Source organism: Microtus ochrogaster, chromosome 16 (assembly GCF_000317375.1).
Source record: "Microtus ochrogaster isolate Prairie Vole_2 chromosome 16, MicOch1.0, whole genome shotgun sequence".
In the NCBI taxonomy this organism is placed as follows: domain Eukaryota; kingdom Metazoa; phylum Chordata; class Mammalia; order Rodentia; family Cricetidae; genus Microtus; species Microtus ochrogaster.
The window spans coordinates 22306540-22315723 of record NC_022018.1 but is presented as its reverse complement, the minus strand read 5'-3'; positions in this window follow the sequence as shown (position 1 = coordinate 22315723).

The window sequence follows — 9184 nt, the reverse complement described above, 5'->3', positions numbered from 1 at the left end:
AGGCATTCCCACTCCCGTTGTCTCCATGGACGAGGACTCCACATTTTACACAGAGCTCAGCAAATGGGCAAGCCAGGCAAGCTAATATGCAGAAGCTGGACTACCAGGGGAGAGGTCATCACATTCCACCACCCTCTAGGCTGGGCCATGCTCCTTCCCTTTCCAGTGGTTTTCTTTGTGATTGGGCAAACTAATCCACTCCTTTAGTCTAACAGAGCACTTTCGGTGCCCGTGCTATATACCCTGTGTGATGTTACGTGCTATTTCATGAACACCTATAACTGTGTGTGTGTGTGTGTGTGTGTGTGTGCGCGCGTGCGCGCGCGTGCATGCACATGTGTGTAAGCCAGAGGTTGACTTCAAATGTCTTCATTGGTTGATCATCACTTTATTTTTTTGAGTCAAGGCTTCTCACTGAACCTGGAGCTCATTGGTTTATCTAGGCTGGTTGACTAGTCAATGAGATCCAGGAATCTGTCTCCCCACTCCTCCAGCACTTCGGATGTGCAGTAGGGCACCAGGTTTGTGGAGTAGGGGCTGGAGCCCTCCCTGAGCTTATGTCCTTGTGATTATGAGGCAGGCATTTCATAAACACAGCCATCTCCCCTGCCCCAGCACCTGCAATTTAAATGGAGGTGACCCCCATATCGGTGTTTCTGTCTTCCCCTCCACTCCAGATACTATCCCTGCATCCAGTGCCTCCTGGCACCTCCTTCCCTCTTGGCTTAACCACTTGAATTGCATGGTGAGCACCAAGCCATTATAATTAGCAATGCCACATCCCAGTGCAGGGAGATAGGATGGCTTTTGAATGCTGACACAGGAGCTTATGTCCTAATTGAGGCTGTCTCACTCAAGTCAGGGTTCCTGAGAATCATGGAGACCTACTCTGGCTATCTTAGATATAAAGGGACAATATGGAGGAAAATGGAATATAGCTCACAACAAGAGAATCAGCTGGAAAAGAAATCACTCAGAGAAAACCACAGGAAGGGCAGGACCTGAGGCAAGGCTCATCAGAATCTCAATACTTGTCAGGGCAGTGCAGAACTGCACAGAGAAGCGGTCAGAAGGGAACTACCCCTGGGGAGAACAGATCAGGTCCCTGGTCTCAGGTGCTACAATCACCCACCTCATGCTTTGTTTTTCTTGCATTGCTCTCCAGACCCCAAAGGCCCTTGTGCCATTGCTTTCTGACCGATGTGTCAGATGCCTTCTTGGTTCCCATGTTTCTTCTCACTTTGCCACTAGCACATTTTTTTTAAAAGGCCTGGTCTCCACTTCCCTTTCAAACTGCAGAGAATCTCCTCTTCCTGCTGCACTGCAGGCTTCTTGCTCTTCCTTCAAGGTAGAACATTAGCTTCCAGAGTCCCGAGAATGGCTTAAATGGGCATATCATGGGAGCAACAAGGACCTGAAAGGCAGAGTTTTCACTTGAGCTTGTCTGATATCTGAGAAGCCTGGACTGTGAGAGTTTCAAGGTATTTGGGAGGCTTCATAACAGTATCCAGGCACCAAGAATACCTTTTCCCAGATCTGTGCACCACTTGATAGTCTATTATTCTATTTTTCATTTTAGAGAAGCACACACACATTTCTTTAAAAGTATAAACCATATAGGGGCTGGGGAAATGGTTGCATGGGTCAGATGCTTGCTGTAAAAGCAGGGGGACTCAAGTTCAAATCCCTGGGACACATGTAAAAGCTGAGATGTCTAAGCATGCCTGTACCTCATTGAGGTGTAGAGACAGGCGGATCCTGGGAGCTCGCTGGGCAGTCAGACTACCAGAAACTGCAAGTTTTGAATTGGGTAAGGGACCCTGTCTCAAAAATAAGGTGGAGAGCATTAGAAGAAGACGCCCACTGTCCTTCTCTAGCCACCAGATCTGCACACACACACACACACACACACACACACACACACACACCTACAGGTACCTGCACTCACATGTGAATATCCCTATACAGAGACACATATACACGTGATTAAAAATAAAATAAACCTTTAAAATTTGAGTTAATTTTATCATTAAAATTTGTATTCATCTTTTTGTTTTGCTCGTATGTATCCTTGTGTGCCATGTGCACGTCTGGTGCCCATGGACGTCAGAAGAGGGCATCAGATCTCTTGGAATTGTAGTTACAGACTGTTATGAACTGTCATGTGGGTATCTGGAATTGAACTTGGGTCCTCTGCAAGAGCAGCAAGTGCCCTTAACCACGGAGCCATTCTCCATCCTTGACCTTGCCATTTAATTGTTTTATTTTTGAGACGTGGTTTTATTATATTGCTCAGCTTGGTATTGAAAGTGACCCTCCTGTCTCAGCTTCCCATGTCCTAGGATTATAGGTGTGTGCCAGTCTGTCCAGCTAATTATACATTTTTTGGTTTATTAACCATTTGATTTATGAGTGGAATATGTACATATTTAAGTTTTCATTACAAATTTTATCTTGCAAATATTTTTCTCATTTTATAATTTACTATTTAATTTGGCAAACTTTTCGATACATGACTTAAAACTGGTATTGAAAAAAAGAATGAACTTTTACTTGGTAATTTCTATTATGTCATGTTTTCAAATCCCCCCTTAGCTTGTGGAAATATTAATTCTGACATTTTAAACATAATCTTATGGCTTTTACTTAAATTCTTGAAACATTTGGGATAAACTAACACAATGGGAGAAGAACTTGACATTATTTTATTTCCAACAGCCTTATTGAGAGATAATTAAGACATCATGAGACTTAGGCTCTTACAGCTTCAATTTAGTGTTCTAGAGATCCTTACAGTTCAATGATCACTGTTATTTAATTTCAGACATCTTCATCCGCCCCAAAGGCAGTTCCCTCCAGAGTTGCTTCTTCTTTCAGCTCTAGGCAACCTCAGATGCTGTGTGCCTCTCTGGACTCGTCTGTCCTGGTGACTTTAAATAATTGCGCTTACACAGTGTGTGGTTTTATGTGTCTGGTTGTTTAAACTTAACACAGTGTTCTCAGGGTTCATCTGTGTTAGCACGATCACCACTTCATTGCTTTTCATCATCAAATTAATATTTAAAGGCAGGGATATACACTTGGTGTCATTTTCACCAATGGACAGGCATTTGAATTGTTTCTAGTTTTCAGCTTTTGTGGAACATCTCAGTTAGGGTTCCTATTGCTGTGATGAACACCTTGACCTAAGCAACTTGGGGAGGGAAGGGTTTATTCAACTTATGCTTCAACATCACTGTTCATCATCAAAAGAAGTCAGGACAGGAACTCAAGCAGGGCAGAAACCTGGGGACAGGAGCTGATGCAGAGGCCAGGGAGGGGTGCTGCTTATTGGCTTGCTCCTAATGATTTGCTCAGCCTTCTTTCTTATAGAACTCAGGACTACTTGACTAGAGGTAGCATCACCTACTATGGGGGCTGGATTCTCCTAATCAATCACTAATTAAGACAAATGCCCTACAGGCTTGGGAACAGCAGGATCTCATGGAGGTATTTCCTCAGCTGAGGCTCCTTTCTCTCTGAGGACTCTGGCTTGTGTCAAGTTGACATAAAAGTAGCCAGTACAGTGAATAATGTTGCCAAACACATCTGGGCTCAGGTCTTTGTGTGGCCATATGTTTACATTCTCTTGTATAGATAACTAACGTTGGGTTATATGGTTACTAAGTGTTTGAGAAACTTCAAAATGCTTCCCAATGCTTGCACCTCTTTACCTACTCCACAGCAGTTTCAGAGGAGGGCTCCAGTTTCTCCAGTCTTACTAATGCTTGTTAATTTCATTTTGCTGATTATAAACAACCCAATCTTTGTGAAGAAGGAGCTCATTGTGATTTTGGCTTCCATTTCTCTGATGACCAATGATGGTGACCATCTGTTCACATACTTATTGGCCAGCTTGCCCCCCTGTACAGCTCTTCTGGGGAAGACTGTTCAAAAATCTTGCCCATTTTAAATTAGTTGTTTTTTTTTCTCCAATTTTTGAGTTGCAAAAGTTATTTGCATAGTCTGAATACAAGGCTTTTCTATGACATGATTTGCAAATATATTCCTTCATTTTGTGAGTTTTCTTTCTGTTGCAGAGTATTTGTTTACACTCTGAAGATGTGTCTTTGCCAAGGGGTCCTCTGATTGGTTTAATAAAGAGCTGAATGAGCAATAGCTAGGCAGGAAGAGGGTAGGTGGGACTTCCGGAGAGGGAGGGGATTGGAAAGAAAAGAGGCAGAGTCGCCAGCCAGATGCTGAGAGGAGACGGGAGGTACAAGATGGAAAAGAGGTAACGCCATGTGGCAGAAGATAGGTTAAAAAATATGAGAGCCAGTTGAGGCAAGCCTAAGCTAAGGCCAAGCTTTCATAATTAATAACAAGTCTCCAGGTCATTCTTTGCAGACTGGTGGTCCACAGATAGTCAGACAAGAAAGCTTGCTACATTTTTCCTTTTGTTTTTTCCATCAAATATCTACCTCAGTTGGGCCCCAAGGGACTTACTTATTGAGGCAGGACTCTTGCAGAGCCTGCAGCTTGCCAATTTGGTTACCTCTCACCAGCCAGCTTGCCCCAGAACTCAACAATGGCAGCCTCCTAGTGGCTGGCTGAGGTCATGGTCAGGCCACCACACATGCCTGGCTTTCAGGTGACTTCTGAAAAACTTCAACCCTCACACCTACACAAGTGCTTTAACCCACCGAGCCCTCTCCCCACCCCATCCTGTGAGTTTTCTTTCAGATTCTTGATATTCTCCATAGCATTTGTTCCTATGATGCCCGACTTACTTATTTGACCTTTGCCATTTGTGATTTTGGCATCATATGTAAGCAACTGTTACTTGACCCCCAAAGTATGAATATATATGTCTATATTTTTCTCTAAGAGCTTTATAGTTTCAACTTTTTTATTTGAGTTGGTCTTTTATGTGTTTAACCTTATTTTTCACAAATGACTTTGTCAGTTAGACTCAACACTATCCTCTTCCCACCAGTTAAAATGACATTGGTGACATGAATACTATTCCAGGTAGTAACTCTTCTTGTATTACCAGAACCACCTAGTTTGAGGCAGTGTGCCTTTGGTGCTCGGAGTAGCCCTATGATCAAGTTCCAGCTCAGGAGTTGTAAGCCCAGGTGAAACCTACGAGCCCTAGAGGGAGATTTTCCCAAAGCAGTCGCTTCCTCTTTGCAAACCTTTCTCTCTTCTCAAACGCATGGGAGCCGGCTTCGAGGATGCACACATGGGTATCTCTAAAAGGGTGACAGAAACAAAATGGACCAAACTGTGTTTCTGGATGCCCCTTAGGGACCAGAGAGGTACTGACTACCACATCCAGCATTGGGCTGTCACAAGTCAGAGAGGAAAACCTGTCTCAGTAATGCTACATTTTTCTAGGGTTGGGGCTTGTGATAGCAGCTTACATGTCATGCTGATTGTTGTGCCCCTTTAGTGTGTTTATATAGAATAGGTTTGGTCTTTTGTCTGTCTTCCCCCACACTATCCGTGTGCGTGTGTGTGTGTGTGTGTGTGTGTGTTTGCGCGCACGTGCACACGTGTAAGCCCGAGGACAGATGTTTTCTCAGATGCTGTCTTACCTTGTTTGAGACAAGGTTTTGCACTGGCCTGGGGCTCGTCACATGGGTGAGGCTAGGGATCATCCTCATCCTGTCTCTGCCTCCCAGGGCTAGGATTACAAGCACACATCATCCTGCTCAGTTTGTTAAATTAATTTTTTTGTTGTTGTTAAACATGAATCCTGGAGGTAAAACCCAGGCCTTCCTGCTTTTATAGAAACACTGTAATGATCGAGTCACCTTCCCAGCCAATGTCTGTCTATTTTCATATGGTGACTGAAGTTTCCGTTTCAGTAGGTTTACAAACCGGCTAACTGAAGGTAGTGGAAATCTCTCACAGTCTTACAATTTATTAGGCTCTTCACCTGCATAAGTCAATAGTTTTTCAGACTAATTTTGTCTACTCTACAATCCTCTGCTTTCTGTTCCTAAAGTTTTTTGGATTTTCATTGTCTAAAACTCTGTATTATCACAAGAGGTAGCTGTAACGGCACAATCATGGTGTGTGTTACAGTCTGTGTGTTACAGTCTGCAGCCCATATACAGGAGTCTGTCCAACATTTATAGTATGGTCACACTCAAGACTGGCCAGCCGGTTTCCCTGGAGGAAGGCACAGGAACTGCCTCAGAAACTGACATTAACGGGGTAGGGGGACAAACCCGGACAGTACACACACTCCTCTTGACCACTACTCTGCCTCTCTACCAAGCAGAGCCAAAGCTTTCACAATTGCTGGGCCATTTCACAGGGGGCATGGGGAAGGGCAGGAAAGGAGGGAGTGGGTATGGCCACATGAGGCGAAGAGCTTCCCCATCGGGATGGTGCAGTGTGACCAGGATGGTGCGGCGTGACCATTCACAACCAGGGTGGGGCGGGGCCAGTCCAGCGCTCCTTAATTGCAAGACTTCTGATTTTCCTTACCAGGTGGTTAGAAATACACTGCCTTGGGATGATATTTAATTTGCTCTGACACCGGGTGAGTGCCCTCTATTATAACAGCCTCTTCCCTCTCGTGCTAGGCTAGGGCAGAAAGCAGTTTTCCTAACAAAATATGCAATTGGCATCAGTCCTTAGTTGTAACAATTTAGGATGCTCCATTTCCCCCGTAAAATTGATTTTCACTTCATATTCACACCAAGGGCCCTCCACCGTTTTGAATCTGTCTCAACCCTGAGTAGGAGAGTTCACCCAGCAGGAAGGAGGAGAGCTCGTCAGAAGCCGGTCCACACCAGCATCAGCTGCACCTCTGGAGGGGCAGTTAAAAGGAATGACCTGAAGTATATTAGTCTTAAATGTAGGCTGTAAAATTTAATTTTATCTGTCTGTATGGGTTTCTTGCCTGCATGCATATCTGTGTACTGCTTGTACACCTGGTACCCGAGGAGGCTGGAAGTCATCAGATCCCCTGGAACTGAGTTTCCAAAGGGTTTGAGCCACCATGTGGGTGCTTGGAGTTGGGACTACTAGACAAACAGTCAGTGTCCTTAACCTCTGACCCATCTCTCTAGCTCCAAATTTTATGATTTAAAATGTCTAACTTCTCAATGAACAGATCTAAATGATATCAAGTAAAAGAAAGAAAAGGACCTCTGAACATCAATGTAATTTGGGCTACCAGTTATATGTAAATGTACTGAGTGTTACATCATCTGGATCCTGTTTTTAGAACATTCCCTGGACTTTTAATTATCATTCTTTTTTTTTTTCTTTTCCAGACAGGGTTTCTCTGTAGCTTTGGAGCCTGTCCTGGAACTAGCTCTTATAGATCAGGCTGGTCTCAAACTCACAGAGATCCTCCTGTTTCTGCCTCCTGAGTGCTGGGATTAAAGGCATGCGTCACCACTGTCCGGCCTTTAACTATCATTCACTAATAACAAAATAAGCACTAAACATATTCATATGTAATTAATAAATATCTGTATATATTGCTGTTTGGGGAATGCTGAATTTCATATACTTTGAGTTACAAAAATAGGAGTTGATCTGTGTACACACAGAGCTTTGCTTGAAAGCCTGTGTTGTGAAATCCTCATCAAACATGGCCAGTGTCTTTTTGGCCACCAATTGTCACAATTTTGCCACTGTTTATGAAAGCAGTAGGTGGGTGACAGAGTAGCCCACGTGATCTAAACTACAGGATGAAAAAAGATGGACAGGCTGGGCAGTGGTGGCACACACCTTTGATCCCAGCACTCGGGAGGCAGAGGCAGGCAGATGTCAGTGAGTTCGAGGCCAGCCTGGTCTATAAAGTGAGTTCCAGGGAAACCCTGTCTCAAGAAACCCCCCAAAAAAAGAAGAAAAAAGAGAAAGGATGGACAGTGTAGTGCTAGGTCAGTCTCTGCCTGCCCGGCCTTCCTGCACAGGGGCCAGCACAGCATGTCGCCAGTGGTCTGGTTCCTCTTGGTTCTCTGATTAAAGGTTCAACACTTGGTTTGTTGAGAGGGGAGCTGCTTTCATAATGGGCGGTACTGGGGTAGGGCTGGGATTTGGAATCTAAGCTTGGACCTCAGGGCAGTTTTCAGAGGTGGGGGTCACTGAGAGCTGACTATGTCTCCACTGATGAGTTTACAGATGGATGGGTTGGTCAGAGGCAGGGCCTAGGTAGAAGAAGAAGGTCACTGAGAGTATGGATGCCTTCTAAAAGTCCCTCCCCCTTTCCTGCTTCCTGGCTACTAGGAGGTGAGCAGCCATGATCATTCTCTCCCATGATCCTCTGCATCAACACAAGCCACAACAATGTGGGATCTGTTAAGCATCTGAAACCGTGAGCCAAAATAACTTCCAAGTTGATTTATCGCAAGCATTTTGTCAAAGCAAGGGAAAGATGAGCAATGCACCAGGAGACACAGTCTGCTGCAGGCACGATGACAGGGTTGCAAGGGAGGTTCTTAGCCAGGTCACTCTTCCTGGGAAAGTTGACTACAGATGTTTTCAGAGGGCCAGACATCTTAATGGTCCTATAGCTGAGCTCCCCTGACATCACAAGGCCCAGATTCCAGCAGAACTTTGATAACCACGTGTACATGAGTGACTGCAGAGAGCATTAAGCATCCTGGGTAAAATCTGATTAGGTGGAGCTTGGTGGCTACTTGTGAGTAGATAGCCCTTGACACGATTAGCTACGAGATGAACTGAGAGAAATGAATGGTGCTACAGATTGTAATTGCTTCTACTTTGGGACAAAGCTTGCAGGTTTAAAGTTTGTCCTTTCTGGTAAAACTGTTTACGAAGACAAACAGGCCTGGAATGTAGCTGTTCCCCACAGGGATCTGCTGTATGTCCCATCTGGTAACGTGGTTTGAGTGAGTACTGAATAAGGGCATCTTTAAAAACTACCTTTTATTAATTCTGAGAATTTTGTACAGTGTCGTTTGACTATATTCACCCACCCCTTCAGATTTGTCCCTACCTTTCCATCCCCTCCCAGCCCCCTGCCCCCTTTTAGATAACACACTGAGTCCATTTGTCTAGAATCTAGACCATACTCACTGTCCTCTGAACCACTGCGGCCTGTGGTTTCTACAAAAGACACCTCAGCCACCACCCCCCTCCATCCTCCAAGTCCAGCCAGCACCTCCCTCCATCCTCCAAGCCCAGGAGCACCTCCTCCATCCTCCAAGCCCAG